The sequence below is a fragment of the Pinus tabuliformis genome, chromosome 8 (genome assembly GCF_031772625.1).
Source record: "Pinus tabuliformis cultivar Carrire ecotype Pingquan chromosome 8, CPIR1, whole genome shotgun sequence".
Classification (NCBI taxonomy): domain Eukaryota; kingdom Viridiplantae; phylum Streptophyta; class Pinopsida; order Pinales; family Pinaceae; genus Pinus; species Pinus tabuliformis.
The window spans coordinates 660571265-660595807 of record NC_142294.1 but is presented as its reverse complement, the minus strand read 5'-3'; positions in this window follow the sequence as shown (position 1 = coordinate 660595807).

Sequence of the window (24543 nt, the reverse complement as noted above, 5' to 3'; positions counted from 1 at the left end):
GGCATGAGGATTAAATGTCGATTTGTGTACAACTCCCTTTGTCAGCTTTATCATTAGCTCAAGAATGATGGGTGGCACAACTTCGGTTGAAGTTGTTGTTGAACTACTAGGTTGATCAGTAGCCTTATTGTTCAACATCTATGGATTCCTGTAATATTTATTCCTTTTCGATATCAAAGCATCATTTTTCTGTTTTGAAATGGACAACATAAGGACTTGGGATGGGGAAGCATTATCACTAGCAACCAGATTGCTTCCTGGGTTTGGAAATGGATTAATCAATACTGCTGAGGTTTTTGAATTCTTAAATAATTTCTTAACTTCAACTTTATATGGACAATCTCTCGTCCAATGATCCTCATCGCATATGAGGCATATCTGAGTAGATTTATTTTGCCCAGAAGGGTTTGCAAAATATTTTTCAAGAGACGAATTATTGTGTTTCTTCTTTTTGCTCTTCCCTTTCTTGTTGCCTCCTGGTTGCTTCGATTCTTCGCTTTTGTCAGTTCACATGACATTAACCTCCGAGGCAAGAATTTCTTCATTTACATTTTGGTCAGAAATCTTACGGGCTTTCTTTGATGTAGCCTTTGTCGATTTTGTGCTCGTCGTACCTATCACGCTGTCGCCAACGTGAGAGTCTTTGTTTGATTTAGGAGGAGGAGGAACGGAAAACTCTAGTCTAGGAGCATCGAGAATTTTGTCGTAGAGCGTTCCAAACTGAGTATAGATCAAGTCTAGATATTGCGCATGAGCAATAACCTGCTCTTCAGTGACGACCCCTCCCTTTGCCACATCTTCTGTAATATAAGGTAACAATGACTTAATAAACCATTCAGCCAGCAGCTGATTAGGGACATATGTTTTTACCATTCTACGACGACGTCGCCATTCATGAATATGATCGGATATGTGAGTGGCCATCGTTTGCTTGAAATTGATAAGAAGTTTTGTTCCTGTTTCATACCTTATTGGTAATTGAAAATTGGTTAAAAAGGTTGTGGCAAGGGCGCTGAAGTTATGAAACGAAGCTCTAGGTAATTCGATGTACCATTTTGCTGCTAGACCAGTTAATGTTTGCTGAAAAAGGCGAAGCCATATCGAATCATCATTAAGAGTCTTGGATGAACACCACAGATGAAAAGTCATCAAATGATTCTCGACGAGTCTTCAATCGGATTTCCATTAAATTTAGGAATATTTGACGGAAGTTTATGAGGAATCGTCATCCACCAAGGGGCATAAGCAATTGGATCGTTCATTAGCTGATTTAGATATGGTAACTCTACAGTCGCCACGAAGGGAAAATGTTGATTCAGGTTCAGCGAAGCATACCAAGGATAAGATGGGATTGCCTGAGCAGTGGGTCTTTGCATACCAGCATAATGCATTTGATGTTGATAACTTTGATAAGGTGGTTAGGTATAAACAATTTGAGACGATTGGTGATAACCGTTTTGAATATACGGCTGTCCATTACCTGCAAAATTTTTCTGCTCAGGTCCTTGGTAAGCTTGTTGGAATTGTGGTTGTTGATGTTGCACTAGTCATGGTTGCGAAACCATTTGCTGTTGCCCAATACTAGACATTTTACCAAGATGAGGGGTAATAGTACCCATTTGAGCCTGAGTCGCTCCAGTTAAGGAGCCACTAACTGATGATTGTGGTTATGTTGTGGAGACAAGAGGTTGTCGTACAATGACCTGAGATACTTGTGGTTAGCATACAACAGGCAATACTTGTACTTGAGACATTGTCACAATAGCTGGTGTAGTGGGGATATTTGACACAAGTAGACTCGGTTACATTGAGTATACAACTCTTGGTTGTTGAGGAAGTATTGGCACCCAACCGCTGGATGTGATTCTAATTTGACCCGAATTTGGTTGTGAACTCTCATATGGTTGTTATCCCGGAGGGAACAATGAAAGGGTGTAGTTCCCTCCTTATGGCGACAATCTAGTGCTCAAGGGAATGATTGGCCTTTGGAGACTAGACTGCCCAAATTGATATTGTTGTGAAGGATCAATTTGCTAAGATTCAACATAAGAGATTCCAGATACTATTCTGGATGAACAAACGGGAATAGACCATACTATCCAAACAGTCCCTGGGTGGACTCCTTCTAGTGGTTGAGAGCTAGTTGGCATAGATAGTATACTAGCAAACATCATCGGAGTGGTGGCAGGAGGTTCTGCTACCACTGTATCAGACGAGACAGTCCTAGATGTCGATGGTTTTCCAGAAATATCGAATCTATCCAAAAGACTTCCCAGCGCTTCTACAGGAACTTGCGATGAAGGGGTATTAACTTCTTAAGTATAAGGATATAAGTGGATCCCAATCCCAAAATGCAATGGAGTACTGGATGGAAGATCCTCCATAATCTCTTTTATAGCAATCAATCCAGGTGGAAGAGGTAGACCATCAGGTCCGTAAAATATTTCAAGTGCCAAAGAAGGTATAGATTCTGCAGCGACAAATGTTGGAGGGGTAACACCTTCTGAATCAACCCTGGATGGAGCTGGTTAAGGAATAGAAGTGTTTACTGTTACACTAGGATTAGTTCTAATGTCCTCTTGTAACTGCGGAACTTCTTCTGTAGAGGCGGGGATACCAAAAATGGTTGGAGTAACTAGAGTCTCAGGGGATGTTGAAACACAAGCTTCACACAAACCAGGAGACTTTGACCCAGTTAAATGAGTTCGCTTGACCCAGAATGGTTTGGTTTCCGGAGTCAAAGACAGTTGACTCGTCAGTCTCCATGAATGAAATGGTTTTGATTGAATTTCTTCCATGATAGCGGATTATTTGATCAGCTCAAAATAAGAGGGGAAAATGTTATTCCGTATTAAATTAATTTTAGACGCTTTGACACAACTTGCTTTTTCACTTTTTAAGAGTTGAGAAAAACCTAAAGATGACTCTAGTCGCCTTTGATTTTTAATGAGCCTGAAGTGACAAGTGCTCAGATGGACCTTTTCCTTTAAGGAGTCTAAAAAGGAACGAAAGAGACTACTCTGGATATCTAGATAGAGGAATTACCAAACCAATTGTGAAACTGCATAATACTTTTTACGGTACAGCAGTCAATCTTCCCAAATGTTGTGTTCAGTGTATTGCGATTGATAGGGCAGTAGACACAGCTTCCTAAGGATAAAGGATATAGACTATTGTGGTCTCCCAATATATACTCGACGGTGTGTGGGAGCACAAGTCCGTACTAGCACTTATCATCTCAAAGAGGAGGAATCACCCAACCTACGATGAAAGCGACAGTTACCAGGCTTTAAGATGCTATAATACATCTCTAGCCTAGACTTCGAGATGTTGTGCGTTAGGTTCCAAAGTGTTTTTATGTTCATTGAATTTATTTTATAGTTGATATTTCTTAAGAAGTTTTCCTTTCGGGTTCACGGCGTGATGTAGATATACAATTCCTAAAATGCAATCTAAGATGATAAACATTCATTTAATCTTCTCTTTGCAATGAAAATCCTAGCTACTAAGGAAAGAGAAATGAAATCTTTTCAACGTAGAGCAGAGAGAACACACTAGATGCACTATCCTAAATCTAAATCAACAAGTAGTCTAAATGAAAATGCACATGCATGTATATGCTTTCCGCTTTCTTAATGTATGAATGACAAAAAGAACGCTAAATACAAATCTGAATTATTTCTTCTTTCAAAGCGACGACACTTGATGAGCCCCAGAAATGAGTAATTATATGGGCTCATTCAGCCTCCTAATTCGACTTAGTCCACCATACCCATTAGTTTATTGCATGTTTTTTATTATATTTATGCTAATATAGTGAATTGGGTTAGTCATTATGCCAACAAGTTTAATGTGTGCTTTATGCAAATTTTTGGTCAATTTTGAGACAAAATCAAAGGTTTAAATGAGCACTTGGCAGCGAAAATTGTGGAAGAACAAGGGAGAGGATTTGTAGGAAGGTGTCCCCTTCATTTATAAGGTCTTACCTCGAATTCTCCATAAAAAAAAAACTCAGAGCACAAGGGGAAGCCAAGCAAGTCAAGTAGGACGGCTGTTAACTGCAAGTTTTGGCAGCCGAGTCCCTAAAGTTTAGGAGGACTGTTGGGGTCCTCAATTTGTATAAATAAGAAGGCTTAGGGTCTCATTTCAGTTATCTAGTTTTTAGTTTGATGTTAGTCATCGTTTAGTCATTTTTTAGTCAGATTGTAGTCAGATGTTAGTTCAATTTTAGTCAGTAGGTTAGCTCTACATTTCAGCACATTTTCGAGCTTTTTCTTGTAGATAGTTTTTGGGATGTAACTATTATTTCTTGATCAATAAAGATGGATCCAGCTTTGCACCAGCTTTAATATATCTTAGGAGGCTGTAGCTCATGGGGTTGGGCCCAACCTAAGTGCCCAGTACCTCCTTTGTGTACTTTTATGTGTCTTTGTTGAATTCTTAGAATAAAATATGTTATTTAGGTTAAAATCTTGTTTTGTTACTTAGGTTGCTTTTGATGATCAAAATATATTTTCATGTTTCAAGTTATTTAATAGGTTGGTAATAGAAAATATCTTCGAAAAAGGCCATCAAGCAACCCTTGATCTCACCTCTTCCTCCTTGGGACTATGAGTTGAGACCAAGGTGTCCTTGCTGCCCTAAAAACATTGTTCTAGCTTCTTCATGCAAATTCTAGTGTTAGATTCTTAGTTGCAAAAGTTAGTACCAGTTGTGATTACATGCTTAGATCCATTCTTGCTTGGTTTCCATAGTTGTTGTACATGATTTTCTGCCAATAAACTTTTGTTCATCATGCTTATGGTTTCTAGGACACATTAGGTCGAAATAGCTAGATCTTTTGTTTTCTTAGTCTTTGTTGGTTAGTTTTGGAAAATAACATGTACAGAATCTATGATACCTCCTCCCCTACCCTTACCCCATCAATACAACCTGCTCTGTTCTCTAACTCATATTCTTGCCTTTCATCCGCCACATTTTCTCACTTTGCCCTAAGCCCTACATTCTTGTGCAACATTACTTCTCCTATCTTCAAACAAACACAATCGCCTTAATCTCTCCTCAGCCTCATTCACCAAGTCCTATACCTCTTCTAACCCTCATCTAACCTCCATGCCCACTTCTCCACCTTTCTTCCACCATCAACCCTTCAAAATTGCCTTTCGAAACATCGTGTAGAACCCCTGCAGACTTCCTGTAGAAGCTCATGAAAGCAGTTTCTTAAGATCCAAACACTGTGAAACTCTCTGGAAGGGTGGTAGGGACCCCTTAGGCCCTCTTCTCACCTTCCCAACCTCCTGCAAGCGCCTATCCCATTTCCTTCCAGCCATCAACCTCTGCACAGTCAAAAATAGTTAAAGCACATGCATAATAATTCTACAAAATTACTTGAAAATGAAAAAAGATGTTTTCTTCATATTTCTCTTTATAAGTAGCTTAGTCACATGCATTTTACCTTTCTAGAAGTCAATGGCATCCGTTTCTGTAGCTTTCATCCTTTTACTTGCACCAGTAGGGTTAGTCGGTAAAACCAAGGTTTGCTAGGGTTTGCATTTCCTTTCAGCTTTTTGCTTCTTTTTGCTAGTAGATTAGCATATGTTGAGTTTGCTTTCATCCATAATATTTAAAAGCTTCTTCTAAGAGCTCATAGAAGTTGGCTTAAGCTCCTAGCAGACATGTGCCAGCTGATCAAGTGACAACTGCAGCAAGAGCTAGTACTTGTGCATATAGCACCGTCGCTTCCAAGTTTGTTATGAACTAACTGGTTGATAAAAGTAAAGAAGGGAGTCCGAGGAGTTGCAACATTATTTCTGTAATACTGGAGCTCACCATCTTTTTGGCGCCACTGATGAGGAAGCATCAGAGTATTTTTTGATTGCTTCTTTTCTTCTATTTTCTACTACAACCTTCTGCTAAGTAGTTTATTTCATTTCCATTCCGCAATTTCAATTCTGCAAGCGTAGATTAGCATTTCAATTCTGCAAGTGTAGATTAGCATTTCAATTCCACAATTTCAATTCTGCAAGCGTAGGCTAGCATTTCATTCTTGCAATTTCATTTCAGCAAAATAGATTAGTCCTTTCCACTTTCATTTCAATTCTGCATTTTCATTTTATCAAGATAGATTTTAGTTAGTTGCAGTTCAATCTATTTTAGTTTTTGCAGGTACAAGCAGAAAAAAAAAAACAAAAATCAACCAAAAAGATTTCCTTTCATGCCTTGTAGGAGTAGAGATAAGTCAGAAAAATGTTTGCAAAACACCCTCACTGCTTCACACATCCAACCTTCTCTCTTCTTCGATGGCTGTGATAAAGAAGAACCCCTAGGTGGACAGCAAAACATATTTGAAAAACCTCTAGGGGAGAAGAAGAAGAAAACATTCCTCTGAAGCAAATGGCTACAAATAGAAATGCTGGGAGCAGTACCTTATCCAAAAACGAATTTGCAAATCAGATGGAAGATTTCAAGAGCGAGATGAGGCAGTTTCTTGCCATGCAACTGGATACCTTGTGGATCCAAAGGAAGCAAGAGGAATTCAAGAGGGCTTTGGCCATCTTTTGTCCCAGGTGCACTAGAATGCATCCTAGGAATGAATGTCCATTGCACTCCCTAGAAGTGTGTTTTGTTTGTGTAAGAGACCATCCTACGAATCAGTGCCCCTCCTTGCCCGAAATTAAAGTTGCATATCAGAGGGCCAAAGGAGCCACTGAACCACTCTATTATATGAACCAAAGGAGGCCACATGGACCCATAACTTACCAACATGGAATGCAAGGGACATCCCAGACCTATCGCGACCCCTATCAAGCCACTTCCATGCCTTCTTGGGGTCCCCCTGCTCATCCTTCCTAGTCCACACCTCCTCCTCGGTCCTTCACATATCCATATTATTCCCAACCAGCTGCTCATTCATTTCACTCTTATGCTTAGCCACAGCCTCAGTGGAATGCACCTCATCAGGGGTGGAGGCCCCAGTACAATACTCCTCCCGCTCCTTTTCCTCCACCACCAGCCCAATCACAACCATCGCCTCCTGCTCCACCAAGGCAACCCCAAATTCCTGCCCAACCACAACCCCATTCACATCCATCTCAAATATACACCCCCACTCGACTACCCATACCACCATTTCCAAACCCACACATTGGAGTAGCTCAACTCAATTGCAATGCTGAGGCACAACATGTCCAAACAACTCCTCTTGAGCTCAATGATATTCACTATAGCTCAGGAAGAGTATTGCAAAAAAGATATTATATTAACAGCATTGAAGGACCACATCCAGCAAAAGAAGATTCAAAAGAGGAGATCAAAGAAGAATGGGCTGCACTTGATGAAGAGAAGACATCAGAATCAGAGATCAAGAAAGCTCCCTCATGGTTACCATCAAATCCTCCATGTATTCAAGAGAAAAATCAGCAAAAAGAGGAAGATGTGAAGGAATTGATAGAAGGTGACATGAAGAATGATCCAGATCAGCAAAAGGACCAAGGATATCAGAGCTATATTGAGATATGGTTCCAAACGGTCACTAAGTTGCAGCAGTACTCTTTTCCTCAGCTATGTTTGATCCCTTCAAAGTCAAATCATTTGGTTTCTGAAAACTGGATACCTGTCAAAGCATGCATTTCAAGCCTCCACATCATTTTGTCTCTAATCTCGATGTGCACATGGCTCCATTGGAAGTATTCTTATACTTGAAAATGATTTTTTTTCAAGTAGGGTAGGGTAGAAAAAAAAAGAAGAAAAAAGAAAAAAAATGAAAATAAGAGGAAAATAAAAATATAAGGTGAAAACCTGCTCGGAGACGCCTCAGATTGGCTCATTGATTGAAAACCTCCATGAGGCGGTCAATGGGTTGGAAAAAAAGAGAAAAGAAAAAAGAGTAAGATCCCTGGGTGAAAACATCCCTTGGAGGCGCCCAAGGCAGGCAATTAGGGTGAAAACCTCCATGAGGCACCCTAGTTGTTTAAAGAAAAAAACAGAAAAAGAAAGAAAAAAAGAGAAAAAGAAAAATAAACCTAATTTCCATTGAATAATTGTAGGTTGCAGCAAGGACATTGCAAGTTAGGAGGATCGCTCAAAGCAAAGACAAAGGAAGTTCTGTGTCTTCTATAGGAAGCCTACAAACAAGCCCAAATTGATCTCCGAAGAGGACCCGAAGGCTGGGAATATGTCCATGAGGCCTGCACAAATCCATGTTTCCATCCCTCACCCTTCTCCATTATATTTTCCATATCATTATGCTTCTTTCCTAAAAACTATGTGTTCTACAGGAAGTTCCTATAGAAATTACAGGAAGCTAGAAATGGATTTTAAAAGGCAGTTTGGTGAACATGATAGCTTCCTAAAGGGTTCATAAGTCCTCCTACAATCCTCAAAACTCTCTCCCATCAATTCCAAGTTTGCATTATAGTCCAAGCTCATTTTTTCTTACTATGCAAAAAACTGCAAAATGCTTTGAAACAAAAATACATAGTGCTGGAATTTGTTTCTTCCCTCACGTGAAAACTGTGCATCCATTTACAAAACCGTTGTATGGGGAGTTATATAGGGATGATGGCAACATGCCCGAGCAATTTCAGCGAATTCCAGTGCATGGTTTCCAAGAAATCATCCTCTATCACCTTCAGTCATTTTTACATTTTCTCCATATCCATGCATCCATTTCAAAACCTGTTTCATGGGGAGATGCATATAGGTGATAGTAACCTACCCAAGCAGTTTCAGCCAATTCCTATGCACGGTTTCCAAGAAATTGACCTCTATAATCTTCAGCAATATTCTGTTTTTCTCAAAATTTGTACATCCATTGACCACAATTTTGCTATGGGAGGTGCATAACGATGATAGAAGCATGCTCAAAAAGTTTCAGGTCAATCTGACCTATCGTTTGGGAGCTATGGAGAAAAAACGTTGTTATCTTGTAAAAATTCAGCATCAATAGCATGAGGGTGCAAATCTGAAGGATGAAAGAGACATCTGCAACTTAGATCCAGCCAGAGGATGCCTGCACAAGAAAAATACCCACACATCAGCCAGCAAAAAGCATATAGCATAAGGGATACCGGCATGCAATAATGGAATATGAGCATGCAACAGCAAAAAGGACCAAGCAACACGTTGGCTTACAGGCAAGTGTCTAATCAAGTTCCTCTATTTGCATCTATATGATTCGAAAGTGCATGAATGAATGAAATGGTTGGATTAAGCTAGAAGGCTATCCAATCAACTCGACACCCTCAGTTGGTTTGATTGTAGTCATCCGGAGATCACCCCGCACACGTGTATAGTCATTCATGGGAAATTAAAAAAAAACAGGTGGTGGCAAATGTTGAACTCCAGCGCAACTGATGGTAAGGGATTATAGGCAGAAAACATCCAGTCACATGATGACACTGCAGTAGGGACCAACGGTCAGAATAATGACAATGCACATTTCTGCCACCTCATCTTCTCGCATGAATCATGCTGCAGTTAAACAATGCTAGGCTAAAACTCTCACCACTCTTTGTTCACTACGCCTTCATGACATTCACAACTGAAGCACGCATCCACCACTTCCAGATAAGCTAACCAGTGATCCTCTGCAAGATTCCTGCCTGATTTTTCGAGATTTCTGTCGTTTTTTAAGAAAAAATCTCTTGCCTATCGGGCTCTACAGGAAGCACAGTTTCGTTCTATAGGAAATGAGAGCCTTCTACAGGAAGGCTTCTATAGGAAAGGCAGAAAACAGCCGTGCAGAAAGAAAACCCAGGATTTTCAGCGAATTTCAAGCTCAAAACGAGGTAGGCTCAGGAAAACTTCTTTGTGCACGATTTGTTTGTGTAAGGTGGTGAATTAAACATGGCATCAGAGTGGAAAATTAGTGAAAATATGCCTGTGTATTGGAAGTAAAATGTTTTCCTGTGTATTGCACTGAGTGTCCCAGTTTTTCTGCATCAAAATTCTCCTCCACATTTCCTTTAAAAAAATTCTCCATAGGGAAGATATATGTAGCTATGGAGGCCAGCCTGTGTGTGAAAATTTTTGAATTTTCATACATGTCTGTGTGTTGAGAAGAAAACTTGATCTCTGTGCTCTGCCTGTAAAAACAAAATTCTTCCTTTCATAAGCAAACAGTCGAGTTCTAGGTGACAGAAGTCTTGAAACGAGGGAATTGTTGCTAGTTGATATTGGACACATGAAAAATTCCTTCTTGGATTCAGAAAAAAACTGAATTCAGTCATCCTTTGCTTCAGTGATTGACTATGTTTTTTTCCCACTTGAGCATTTTCTTTTCTGGTTACAACACAAACTCAACACCATGCTAATTGAATAAAGTGAGAAGAACATTAATGAGGGAGCACAGGACATTCAAGAAGAGAGCAAAACAGAGGAAGAATAGAAGGAAAAAGAGGAATTTGACATGACCGCTAAGCATGAGATAGAAAAAGAGACAACAACAAAAACAGAGAAGGCAAAAAAGGAAAAAGGTTGGGAAGAAAAATGCCAAGAAAGCCCAAATGAAAGCTGTCACAGCCAAAGAAGACACACAGAAACAAAAGGGAAAGAAACAACCTAAAATAGCAGCACCAAAGATAGAAATGGTTGACACAGGGATTTCTACAGGAAGCAAGGAAAAAGAATAGCAAGAGGAGAAATCACCTGAGATATTGGCAAGGGAGGCAGCAACTATGCTTGCTTCCTTAAGCACACCTCCAAAACAAAAAGGGAAGAGAAAGAGGCAAACCTCCATGTACTTTAAAGCAAGGAAAGGCACCAGGATCAAAGTGGGCAGACCCGAGCCACAGTCAAAGTAGCCAATTATCATTGAGGAAACCATAGCTAAACAAAAGGAGAAGTCCCCTTCAAAGATATCCATCACCTATGAACGAGAAAGCCCAAAAACCTCCACCTGGAGAGCGGGAATTAGGATGATGGAATCAAAGACAACTCTACAGGAAGCTAAGATGGTTCTATAGGAAACTCTGGCTAAGTTAAAAGCGACCGAGAAATTGGAGGAGAAGGCGGCCAAACAATCACAAGGAGAAGAAAAGACCAAAGAGATACTAGAACCAAGCCCTCAACCTAGCTTGGGCTCATACTACAACCTTTTAGAAGCTGGGAAGATAATTCCTTAGAAATTTGCGGTACCACTCTTCTTTGCACTAGAAAAAGAAAGGGTGAGGACTCACACTTGGATGAGGATTACCAAGTCCAAGGGTGTGGCAGACATAGGTCACCTGGAAGAACAAATCAAGGAATCAAGAAAGGAATTGGCCATGGTAAGGCATGTGGGAAGTAGTCAAAGGACCAAACTATAGGAGGAGAATGAGCTGCTGAAACAGCAGTTACAGCTACAGGGAAATCATAACAAAGATAGGCCCTCCATTTTGGCAGAACAGTAGCAGCAAGAAGGGCCTCCAGCAGACAAGGAAACATCTGATGAACAACAAAGAGAGGACAAGTTGCAGGCTGAGGTTGAGGCTTTAACAAAACTGCTACAGGAAAAGGAGCACAGGAAGTGAGAGGAAGTAGAGAGAAAAGCAGGGTTTCATGAACGAGAAGAGGACATCACTTTAGAAGCCTGGGATGTGAGAGAGGCAGTCAAAGCAATCAAATATGAAGGGATAGATTAGTTGCTTAGAGGATGAGCAACACTTTCAGTAGGGGGCTAATGATGAGCCCCAAAAATGAGTAATTATATGGGCTCATTCAGCCTCCTAATTTGACTTAATCCACCATTTCCATTAGTTTATTTCATGTTTTCGATTATATTTATGCTAATAGAGTGAATTGGGTTAGTCATTATGCCAACAAGTCTAATGTGTGCTTTATGCAGATTTTTGGTCAATTTTGAGACAAAATCAAAGGTTTAAATGAGCACTTGGCAGCCAAATTCATGGAAGAACAAGGGAGAGGATTTGTAGGAAGGTGTCCCCTTCATTTATGAGGCCTTACCTCGAATTCTCCATCAAAAAAACTCAAAGCACAAGGGGCAGCCAAGCAAGTCAAGTAGGACTACTGTTAACTGCAAGTTTTGGCAGCTGAGTCCCTAAAGTTTAGGAGGACTGTTGGGGTCCTCAATTTGTATAAATAAGAAGGCTTAGGGCCTCATTTCAGTTAGCCAGTTTGTAGTTCGATGTTAGTCATTTTTTAGTTAGTTTTTAGTCAGATTGTAGTCAGATGTTAGTTCGATTTTAGTCAGTAGGTTAGCTCTGCATTTCAGCACATTTTCGAGCTTTTTCTTGTAGACAGTTTTTGGGATGTAACTATTATTTCTTGATCAATAAAGATGGATCTAGCTTTGCACCAGCTCTAATCTTTCTTAGGAGGCTGTAGCTCTTGGGGTTGGGCCCAACCCAAGTGCCCAATACCTCCTTTGTGTACTTTTATGTGTCTTTGTTGCATTCTTAGAATAAAATCTGTTATTTAGGTTAAAATCTTGTTTTGTTACGTAGGTTGCTTTTGATGATCAAAATAGCTTTTCATGTTTCAAGTGATTTAACAGGTTGGTAACAAAAAATATCTTTGAAAAATGCCATCAAGCAACCATTGATCTCACCTCTCCCTCCTTGGGACCATGAGCTGAGACCAAGGTGTCCTTGCTACCATAAAAACATTGTTCTTGCTTCTTCATGCAATTTCTAGTGTTAGATTCTTAGTTGCAAAAGTTAGTACCAGTTGTGATTACATGCTTAGATCCATTTGCGCTTGGTTTCCATAGTTTTTTTACATGATTTGCTACCAATAAACTTCTGTTCATCATGCTTACGGTTTCTAGGACACCTTAGGTCGAAATAGCTAGATCTTTGGTTTTCTTAGTCTTTGTTGGTTAGTTTTGGAAAATAACGTGTAGAGCACCTGTGATACCTCCTCCCCTACCCTTACCCCATCAATACAACCTGCTTTGTCCTCTAACTCAGATTCTTGCCTTTCATCCGCCACATTTTCTCACTTTTCCCTAATCCCTACATTCTTACGCAACATTACTTCTCCTATCTTCAAACAACCCAAGTGCCTTAATCACTCCTTGGCCTCATTCACCAAGTGTTAGACCTCTTCACACCCTCATCTGACCTCCATGCCCACTTCTCCACCTTTCTTCCACCATCAACCCTTCAAAATTGCCTTTCGGAACATCGTGTGGAAACATCTCGTAGAACCCCTGCAGACTTCCTGTAGAAGCTCATGAAAGCAGTTTCTTGAGATCCCAACACTGTGAAACTCTCTAGAAGGGTGCTAGGGACCCCTTAGGCCCTCTTCTCTCCTTCCCAACCTCCTACAAGCGCCTATCTCATTTCCTTCCACCAATCAACCTCTGCACAATCAAAAACAATTAAAGCATACGCATAATAATTCTACAAAATTACTCAAAAATGAAAAAAGATGTTTTCTTCATATTTCTCTTCAGAAGTAGCTTAGTCACATGAATTTTACCTTTCTAGAAGTCAATGGCATCCATTTCTGTAGCTTTCATCCTTTTACTTGTACTAGTAGGGTTAGTCGGTAAAACCAAGGTTTGCTAGGGTTTGCATTTCCTTTCAGCTTTCCACTTCTTTTTGCAAATAGATTAGTCTTCGTTGAGTTAGCTTTCATCCATAATATTTAAAAGCTTCTTCTAAGAGCTCATAGAAGTTGGATTAAGCTTCTAACGGACTTGTGCCAGCTGATCAAGTGGCAGCTGCGGCAAGAGCTAGTACTTGTGCATATAGCACCGTCGCTTCCAAGTTTGTTACGAACTATCGGGTTGATAAAAGTAAAGAAGGGAGTCCCAAGAGTTGCAGCATTATTGCTGCAATACTGGAGCTCACCAGTACTAACGATTTCCTTTTCAAAAAACGATAGGAAGGAAAGAAGACACTTTGTGATTTTGAATTGAAAACTACTTTCAACACTTGAAATACTTATCAATTCAGATCAAATACAAGAGTAACAGTGTAATCGACTATCAAAAAGAGAACTATTCTTTTCTTTGACTGAAAACGACACTTGTGACACTTCCAAATCAAAATATGACAGTTCGATTAAGCTACTTCTTTGTAAAAGAGAACTGTAAATGGCACACAATACATAAAAGAATTCACAATTCTTTGTACAATGGAGGTTAGATGATGCAAAGAAAGTGGGTTTCAACAGTGGTCTACTGATCACAGACAACAAAACTCTTGAATAAAACTGAAGAGAGTGAAGCAAAAACCAAAATCTGGAGTCAAATATAGTCTTGTCTGATCATTGCACTTGTAACATAGGGAAACAAGGATGCATCCCACCTACTGCACACGGGAAGTGCGATGCATCCAGATTGCTAAGGAGACAGGGTGCGATGGTCGAGGGACGAGACTTTAACTTGGCTTTTGGTCACAGTTTGCAGTTTAGTTCAGGGATTTAGGTCGAGCAAATGATAGTTAGTAACTACAAAGTATAGGGCTGATCTAATGAGGTTACTCAAGCTACCTCTAGGGCACTTAGGATGTTTACAAGTCAGTCATTCAGTTCATAAACAAACCCAAAGATTGACTGAAGCAACATTGATCTACTTTGCACCTGCATAGCAAATGCAGTTCGAAGGCTAGCTGGCTTGACTTCAACCTCCATCTGTGGTTTATGAATCAAAAAAATAGAGACAGCCAATCAAACTAATCGCTCCCCAGTGGAGTCGCCATTTTGTTATCGGGAAATCTAGTGTCTATTCAAAGCTACTAGTCCCACTAAGATGGGTAGCTATCTTAGAAACAAACAGATTAAAGTCATTTGTTTTTCCTTTATGAGAGAGAGATGAGAAAGAAGCAGAGAGTACCAACCTCAATCTTCTGCTTGGCTCCTTGCTTTTTTCCTTTCCCCTTTGACAGAATCTTGCCACTGCTTCCTTACTTGTCTCGCTTCAAAGAGCAATTGTAGATTCACAGCAGCATAATACCATCAAAGCATAGAGATCTTTCACTGTAAACAATATAGGATCAGATATATATTGACCATACAAATGCTGATATCAACACAATATTCAGAGATACACAAGAATATGGAGGAAAACTCAAATAGCTTTATTAGTAAAAGTCGTAGTAGACAAGATTACAACCACTTGGTCTAGCCCAACACCATCCTCCCAGATTGAAAGCCCTCTTCACCTTACACAAAGCAAGATCACCCAACAATGTCTTCAAAGAGAAACTAGCAGCACCTCTTTGCAAATTACCAAATTCCAACCCCTGGATCTCTTGGATGAGGGATCCATTTATAGATATTTGCAGGGGGGTGAGTCAGCTTCTTGGATTTTGATTAGTGTCATCTCTTTGATAGTTCCTAGTTCCACATGGAGATTTTAGATCTCTTACTCATCCCTGGGAAAACTCAGAGAGGCAAGTGTCAAATGAGTAGTTTCTAGAAGATTCTCTAGGTTTCCACCTAGCAAATTGCTTGTGCCATTTGTCTACTCTTGCTCATTGCACCCTATAGAAGGGTCTTCCAGTATGCATCGCACTTTTTCCATGTGGCAGGTGAGATGCATCGCACCTTTAGCATTGGGCAGTCTGTATGGTCCTGCCTTGACTAGTTTTGAGTAGCCTTTCATGGAGAACTTCTGGGAGATGATGTAATCAGCTAACCTTGCTCCTTTAGGGTATGAAACAACACTTTTAGGGATTTAGAAGCCCCTGGTTTATGGACATATGTGATTGGGGCTGTAATGCCCAAATATATCTATAACATGGAGGTTTCCCAATCACAATGTATTTGGTTCAGAATTGTTGAGGATAGGGAATTGACATAGAATCAGAAGGACAAAATCCTAGGCCAATGGAGGATCATGAGATGGATGGTTACATGAAGATTTCCAGTCTCTCCATTTTGGCGTTGGGGATGTTTCTGGCAAGAAATATTTAACCCATTTCGTGCCCAACTAGGAGGTGAATGTTTGAATATCTGCAAAGGTTGGATCTTGATCCAATATGGGATCTTGCATCCAACACTCATTCCATAATTTAGCTTTACTGACACTCCTAACTTCCCATAGTCTATGTTCCCGAATGAGGCCTTACTCAGCCTTAGCTCGATTCCAGATCGAGGATCCATTTGGCAAGTTCTTATGGAGTTGTAATGGGTGTTGCCAACACTCTCACACATATTTGGCTTCCCATATCTTCTTCCATATACCTTGACACCCTTGGAACCAATGCCACCTGACCTTTCCAGTCCTCATCCGACCAGTGCGAGATAGATAAAGTTTCTTTAATGTTCTAAACAACAATTTTCCATACATTGATGGGGTGAAAGGAATTAAAGTGTAAGACTACCCTGTTTCTGGCTTTCCATATATTCCATAGGAAAAATCCTTATGAGAGCCAGTATTCTCTATTGACACTGGTGTTTTCGAAGAGAAACCACCTCCATACTTCTAATGATTTCCGAAGGATATTGAATGACCAATCAAATGCTACAAATACCTGTGTGTGACAACCGCAGACCTCCAATGCCTTTGGAGAAAAAATTAAGAGGTGGTCAGTTGCTTTGCCCTCATTGCAGCATAGAGTACACCAGGATGATCCAAGGAAGCCCTTTTTCCAAATTTTATCACACATGATAATTTTACCATTCCCTGTTAACGATAAGAAGAATGAGACTTTTGGCCATAATCCAGAGTATCAAATTCTCTTCCACAGTGGGTCGGGATCCAATTCCCATGTAGATGATATAATTGAATAGGCCTCGTTGATGGAGAACATGCCTTGATGGGGATTTCCCCATTACAATTTATTTGGTTCTACATTGTTGAGGAAAGTTAATTGATGTAGAATCAGAAGGAGGGAATCCCACTATAATGGGGGATCATGAGCTAGCTAGTTACTAGAATATTTCCACTCCCTTCATTTTGACCCTGTGGATGTTTCTAGCCAAAAATATTTAACGCATTCCATTCCCAACTAGGAGGTGAATATCTCAATATCTGCAAATGCGAGATCTTGATCATGTCTGGGTTTTTATATCCAACTCTCGTTACATAATTTAGCTTTACTGCCACTCATAATTTCGCAAAATCAATTTTCCCAAATGAGGCCTTGTTGAGCCTTAGCTAGATTCCAGATTGACCATTCATTTGGTAACTTCTGATGGAGCTATAATGGGTTCTGTCAACACTCTACCCTGTATTTGACTACCTAAATTTACTTCCATATATCTTGACTAGCTTGGAGTGATTGCAACTAGAACTTTGCACCAAGGGCTTGGGATGATTGATTTGGACCTATAAGGCGCAGGCCACCATAGATATTCGGTTTACACAACTTATCCTAGGTCATGAGGGCCCATTTTCATCTGATCTGTGACCTAGTCCATAGGAATTTTTGAAACTTGATCGTCAGCTCCTTATATATGCTTCTGAGAATAGAAAGGGATGAGAGTTGATATAGGGGGATAGCTTGAAGAACTGCTTTAAGGTGACTAAGTCGGCTTGTTGAGTTCAAGACTCGAAAGGTCTAACTTGATAGTTTCTTTTTAATACGGGATAAAACCTCCTTCCAGTAGGAGATCTTGAGTGATTTAGACAATAAAGGAATGCTGAGGTAGGTGTTGGAAGTGACCTGATTCTGAATCCAAGAGTTTTTGACAAATTAATTTTCACTCTTAGGTGAGTATTGAAGAAGATGTATAATTTATCACCTTTGATATGGGTACTAGATGCCTTCCAAAAAATATCCATAATCGATCCTAATTTATTTGCCTCTTTTAAAGTGGGTTTCCCATAGAACATGTTGTCATCAACAAATTACTGTTGGGTTAAAGGAGGAGTTTCTTGAGAGGTTCTGATACCCATTACGACATGAGATTAAATCGCCGTCTTAATAAGACTTCCTAATCCTTCTGGATCAATAATAAATAGGAAATGGGAAATGGGGTATACCTGTCTAATCCCTCTAGATCCATGAAATGGTCGATATGGTGCCCCGTTCAAAAGAATTAAAATAACATAGTTAAAATAAAATATTTGACCCACCTAATCTAAGAATGGGAAAATCCAAAAGCAGGAAGCATCGACAACAAAAAATCCCAATTCAACCGATTATGAGATTTAGAAATATCTAATTTGATGAGCATACCTTGGGTTTGAGATGAGGATAATGAGTGCACCATCTCATGAGCTTCTAGTATCCCATCCATTATTTGCCTCCCTTCTATGAAACCCAATTTTTTTGTCCAATGATGACCTATAATAGAGGTTTGAGCCACCGTACCAAAATTCCAGAGAGAATATTATATATTACATTGCACAAAGCTATTGGTTGAAAATAATTAGGGTCCAAAGCCACACCCTTCTTAGGGATGAGCCCAGGAATGTTGTGTTTAGGCCTAAGCACAACCATTAAGAGTGGCAAGAGTACTCAACGAGCTCAAGAATCTCAGCTCCTAGGAATTTCCATCTAGCCTTGAAGAATTCATAAGTGAAACCATCCAGGCCTGGATATTTATTCAATAGAAGATCCCTAACCACTTCCTCCACTTCTACTAAGGATATTTCTCTCATAAGGGTGTCAATTTGATCCTCCATAATTAGTTTTGTAATATGTTGTTGGATCCTTGAGATTGCCTCACTGCTATCCAAAATTGGTTATGTGAGCAAGGACTCAAAGTGAAGAATCAACTATTCTAAAATTTCCTCATGTTGCACTAGTCGACAACCGTCAGGGCTATTAGAAAATTATGCATTATGGAGCAATGGAACACATAAAATATTGCAGAAATATAAACACAGAAAACGCATAAAACAAGAGAAACACAGATATACGTGGTTCACCTAGTTTGGGCTACATCCACAGAGAAACAACTAGTCCTTATTTTATTATATTATCTAACAAACTGAGGAGATACAACCTACAACGGATCCTCTATAACACCCTCTTCACTCTCAATCTCCTCTCTCTTCCTCACTCAGAATATAGATATGCATAGACGCAATACAATTCCCACATATATAGTGAGGGGTTGCCTTCTAGCAAAAAAACCCTAAACTAAACATAACTTCTACTGTCAGATCATCCGCCTAATGAACGACTCATATTGACTAGAAATTACTAGACTTTTACAAGGTAAATTTACATCTATCTTTGGCTTCGGGGGCGCTGCCCACGAACCCCGCGGGACCCCCATTCTCCCACCCACATGGAGGGGTGTACAGTCTTCCTGGGGTATACACCCGGCTGAAACCTTTGAATACAGAAGATAATCAAGCTCCACAACCAACAAGAGCCATTGATGGAGAAGATATGGTTAAATTGGTGATGCTTCAACATAGACCTATGAAAACATTTCATGTTCCAGTCACCATCCCCTAAGCCATTGGACCCATGACTTCTTCTTCCACATAATCTCCTCCTGTTTCCTCCTTTTCTCTAGGTCTGTTAAGATTTATCCCTCTTGGGCTATTAGGGCATCAATCATCCCTTACAAGATAACCTATTGCTGAATAGATCTCATGTCTTCTTCAATTCGTCGCTTCTCCTGGTGAATATTTCTAAAGTCAGATCTATTCCATTATCTAATTTTTCTTCTAATTTCTTGAGCTGTAGTTGGAAGGTTTCCATTGGGTTGTGCCTTGTCAACCTTATTTCTTGGCACCAATATCCCATATTAGCTAGAAAATCTATTTTTTAAGCAAAAAGGATTCGAAGAAGAACGACTGATTGTGAGGAGCCATCCACTGTCTATTTCTAGACAAATAAGCCAATGATTTGATCCCAAACATGGGAGGATATCTTCTTGGAAATATAGATCTTGTTAGAGGATGTTATCTAAAAGAAGAACGAGATCCAATTTTGAGGCTATTTGATACTTACCTCCCCTTTGATTGTTCCAAGTAATGATGCCATTCTTAAAATCAACATGTTCGGCTTCCAAATCTTGAATTATTTCCTAAAAAGTCAAACATATCAGAGCTAACCACCAAATGCCTCCATTTTTCTCACTAACATCCTTTATGATATTGAATTCCCTTGCCACAATCTAATTGATGTCCCCCAACAGCTCCTTAAGGTGCTGCAAACTAAGGAGAAAAATTGTCTTCATCCCTGGTAAGGTGGGGCTGTAAACTCCTATCATGTAGACCTTCTCAGAAGATCGAATACACTCAAATTGGCCTGAAAGGGTCTTTGGATTGGAGATCCATTGTCCGAAGATAATAGATAGAGGGTCCTAGACTATTCCCAAACACCCCATACTACCTCTCGTGTTCAAAGCCATACATTCTGCCAATGGCCAACTACTGCTGAGAATGTCTTTAAGATTTTCTTGCGTCACTTTAGTTTCCATAAATATATATCTATTTCTCCATCTTCCTCTCTCACCCTCTCTCTCTCTTCCCTATTGCTCTGCTTTCTCCCTCACTATCTCTCCATCTCTTCCTTGTCACTCCCTCTATCTTGTACTCTCATTTTTTATTTATTAAAACATTGATTTAATCTCTATGAAAATATTTCTAGTTGTCGTGAGGATAAAGGGTTTAGATATATCTCAAAAGTAATTATAACATTTTTCTTTAAGATTTAATTAAAAAATGTTGTAAAATTAAATCAAATTAAATTATTTGTAAAATATTTTGATTTTGAAATAAGTTATGGTTTTTGGGCATGTGGTATTAATATTTCATGGTATTTCTACATGGTATTGTGACAAAATAATTGAAACCCTAGATCCATAACATAATAATCAAAAGCCTAGATGGCCCATGGTATTGATAAACCATTGTATTATCCCATAGTATTATGATATTCTTACCTCCTTCCCTCTCTCCCTCTATCTCTCTTTCTCTTCTGGGTATTGACACATGGTATTGTAAAAAAAACCTATTTAGAAGTTAATAATATCCATGGTAAATATTCAATATTGAAAGTCTTGTTATATTGTAAATATTAATTTTTTATCCACTTATTAATTAAATTTAAAGATGGTTATAGAATCATTATTTTAATCATAAGGATAAAATGGATGTTGATTTATAAATAATATTTATATGTTATATATTTTAATGTGATATGTATATTATATATGACCTTTAACATTTCAAATCTCACATTTAGTTCCTACACATCTACCATATAAAATTGTAAAACACCTCTCAATACCATTAATGTTACGCTTTTATACCATTCTATAAATAAAAAGAAATTACTACAAAATTACTACAAGATTAAATATTAGCCCAACATATATTAGTGACCACTACGTAATAAACAACTTTAAAAAAAAACTCATTCAAAGTGTTTAAAAAAATATTAATATTTATACATAACCGATGTTATAAAACAAGAAATAAAATGATATCCGTTGACGTTCGTAATCAGAAGACTGGCTTGAGTTCAGTTAAGCTCATGGAAATTGACGCGTCATATAAAATATTACTACATAATAAGAAATAAAGTTCCATAATAATAAAATTATGGTGAGTTCAATTATCGAAAGCCCAAGGATCTTGATGCTTAATGGCCTCCACATCTTCCGGAGTGAGTTCATTGTCAATGATCAACGTCTCTTGCACTTTTTCATGTGTTTTTCACGTAGTAATTTCACCCCTAATAGTTCGACATACCAAGTCCAGAAGCATCTCGATATCCAGATGCACGGTAGCCAGTAAAAGTTGGAACAACGTGGGAAGATCCACTTTTACGAACTACACATCCCATGGGTCAACATCATTTTTGGGACATGGGGATGATCAACATGATATGTGAAATCTTTTCTAAAATGACCCTGGACACAAATGGGAGAGGAATGGGATTTTCAGGGCCAAATTTCTCTACAACCCTCTTTGTCATCACTCACTGCAACACTATCGTTTTCTTTACATTCGAAAATTTGGCTATGAGAGCTTTTTAGTCTTTTAAGGCTTGCTATTAAACCAAATATTATGCACCCTAATTTTGTAATGTCACAATATAATGTTGAATAAATTACTATGTAATGTAACATTGCGATAATCAGATCAGATTGAGTGTCACATTCCAACAATTTTTGTCACAATGTGACATTGGATAGATTTTTGTACAACTCCAACGTCACAATATTAAATCAAATAATATAATCTCATCATGGTAAACTATTTAAATAATGACTATAAAGGTTTACTTTGATTGACTATGTTGCCAAATGTGGTTGAATATGTTTGACTATTAGTATTAATAAATAACAATGGTAGGAGATGATGTCTGACCCAATATGAGGAGTCTTGACTCTCAAAGATAGTCAAACAAACTCAACAACAAAAATAAATGATGGATAATTTTGTAATGTTGCAATGCAATGTTGAATAAATTTTAATGTAATCTAACATTGTTAGAATGGTTGTGAGATTGCAACAATGTTTGAGACAATATGACATTGGATAGATTTGTGTACCATTTTGACATCATAACATGTTTGATTTTTAAAACCTTAATATTAAATTCCAATATTAAAACCCTAATATTAAAATTGAATATTAAATCCCAATACTAAAACCCTAATATGAAAACCAAAAATTAAAACTCTCATATTAAAACCCAATACTAAATATGGGAAACAAAGGCTTAACCAATTTTGATCATGGTCAACTATTTAAACAATGACTATCAAGACTGAATTTTTTTAGCTATGTTGTGAGATCTGGTAAATATAGGGTTTACCAAGTTTGATTATGGCCAATTATTAAACAATGACTATAAAGTTTGACTCTGTTTGACTATGTTGACTAATGTGGTTGACTATGTTGGACTATTAATATTAATCAATAATAATAATAAGAAATTATGTTTAATCTATGTTCAAGAGTATCTACTCCCAAACATAGTTAAACATAATTGAAGATAGTCAACCACATTGGTAAACCAATGTGTTTTAGACCATATTAATATTAATATTATAAAACATTTTTAAACATTGACTATAAGTGCTCACATTTATGATGTTGAATCTAGTTATGTAAATATTCATGTTTATGGTTAACTATAGGCATGTTTACCATGATTAACTATAGCCACCAAGGTTAACTATATAGTTGACTATATGGTTGGTTAATTATATTGTTGGTTAACTATATTGTTGGTGAACTATATGGTTGGCTATATTGTTGGTTAATTATATGGTTGACCAAGGTTGATTTAGAATGATATAATTATATAATAAGTAGTATTACTACAGTTACCATGTTTAAATAATTTAATAAAAAATATTTATTCAATTTCTTTGATTTTCTATTTCATGGATATTATGTAACCTTCAATTCCTTTCCATCAAAATGGGGGAAGACTAAATCCATCTTATCCAATTAATCCAAATTTCATGAAAAACCATTCAATTAATAAAATATTTATTAAAAATAACTTTAATGCTTTTACCGTGTTAACAATATCTTAAATATTCATATATGAAAATAATATCTTTATCGCAAATAAAAACGCCAATTAAATTATTTGAATGCATATAAAGTGATGTTCAAATGTTTTTGAAAAAATAATATGTGTGTGTGTGTGTGTGAACATTATTGCAATTGAAATGACTAATAATGTTGGAAATATGTTGTCATTGACGAAAAGGAAAAAGGTAAAAGTATTGAATTGGTAAAGGCAATGACAAAGAGTGGCAAAGGAAAATAGAAGGTACAATGAATTTGGAGCCATTCCTTGTGTATTAGATAATATCATATGTAGGTGAAACCCACTCAGATGGGATGACCTCTAAAAGAGATTTCCAATGGTATGTAGAAGTATGAAAATGCCCTCATGGATCGAATGTTAGTGCCAGCCAAAGATGCAAGACCCGCAAGTCAACCTAGCAGAGTTGTGGTAGTTGAAAATACCCTTTTGGTACATAGCCAAAGTTAGTAGAAGTGCCAAGTGAACGGAAAACCCTAGTAGAGTAGCAAAAAGGAGTTCTAGGAAAATGTAGTAGACAAAAGAGTAGTGAAGTGACGTTCAATTGGCCATAGGTGGAGCCCACACTATAGCCTAGCCTAATAGAGGCAACTCGATAGGCGCACCCTAGAGGTTGTAAAACAATTTGCAGAAGTTTAAGCGACATAAGATAAGACACCAGGACATGGAATTAGAGTAGTGACCAATGAGGATTCGAGTAAGAGGTCCCAACTAGAATAGCTCAACCCACTGAGGGTGAGTCAGAAAAATTGTCTGGGGAGCTGAGGGTGAAGCATTAGGAGATAGGCATCAGGCCACATGATGACATTTCAACATCCCTATAGGTGGAAGTCTATTGAGGCCTCGAGGAATTGGGACGTTGTTTCCCATACTTCTGATGGTGTATATCAACATCAGACAACCACTTTAGGACCACTAACCCTAATACCACAAACCACAATAGGGTGGTGTTAAGGTTGGTTTCTTAAACCTGGTGATTTTTTATTAACAAAGGAAATTTCTTGCAAAAAAAAGGTCTCAGGGATGCTTTCTATCTCCTCTCTAACAAAGGATGGGTGGAATCATATTATTGGATCTCACGAGATGATAATGGCTAATGTTTTCTGGAATTGAGTGTTTGGCAGAGCGACAAAAAAATATATTGAGGTTGGGAGGAACCCACAGGATA